Here is a 909-nt window from a genome sequence, read left to right as displayed (position 1 = left end):
ATATAATTATATATTAATTATATATAAATTAGGTACTGTATATATAATTATATATTAACTTAATTTATTGTAACTTTATTATAATTATATATATGCTTTCTGCCGCCTGGCAACACGCTACGGAGATTTTAGGCTAGTAAGTTGAGTTTATTATCGTCTGCACAGTATGTAAATTAGGTACCGTAAGTCTAATACAGCACTAATTTTATACATTTCTTGTGAAAGAAACACTTCTTATTCAACGTCCATAAAAATTATTTATATTAATGATGTCTCCAAAGGTCAACGAATTTTTCGCAGAAAAATAACTTATCAGAAATCGCGGCCGCCGTATGGTGCGCTGCTCCGCGACGAAAACAAGCTTAAGCAATGGCGACGTCGAACGATGCACACTCGGTAAGTAATCCTACAACTTTTTGTTTATAGCATAGTTTATACAGATTATTCCCAAAAAATTACACGTGTTTTGGAAATGTTGAGTCGAATTAGTCTAGAATCTATTAATTTTATGGAAGAAAACCTTTCAAACAGCCGTAGTCAGTAAACTTCACACATGTCGGCTGCGATTGGCTCATGTATTTAAGGATTCCTACAACGTGAAATTCTTATAAAGTGAAACGTATCTACCACGTTATGGGGGGTCTACTGTATGTGTATTATGAGCTAGTGATTCCCAAACTTTTTCGATCCACCGCCCCCTTTGTTCCGTAAAGTTATACCCAACGCCCCCTAACCCATTTTCTCTTGTGTGAGAAAAGGATTGGAAATATTCTTAGGAAAACTTTTCTATGAATCTCACACTTTGTGCCCTTACTGTACATTGTTCTCATCATCTGGAAACCATTAAACGCAATGTTTCCTCTTATCAGCCCCAATTTTGCCTTTGGTCACCGTTCAATACCCTGCCTC

The sequence above is a fragment of the Centruroides sculpturatus genome, unplaced genomic scaffold, assembly GCF_000671375.1.
Source record: "Centruroides sculpturatus isolate CEXI.00-Female unplaced genomic scaffold, Cexi_2.0 scaffold427, whole genome shotgun sequence".
In the NCBI taxonomy this organism is placed as follows: domain Eukaryota; kingdom Metazoa; phylum Arthropoda; class Arachnida; order Scorpiones; family Buthidae; genus Centruroides; species Centruroides sculpturatus.
The sequence above is the reverse complement of the archived record's forward strand: the minus strand, read 5'-3'. Positions refer to the sequence as shown.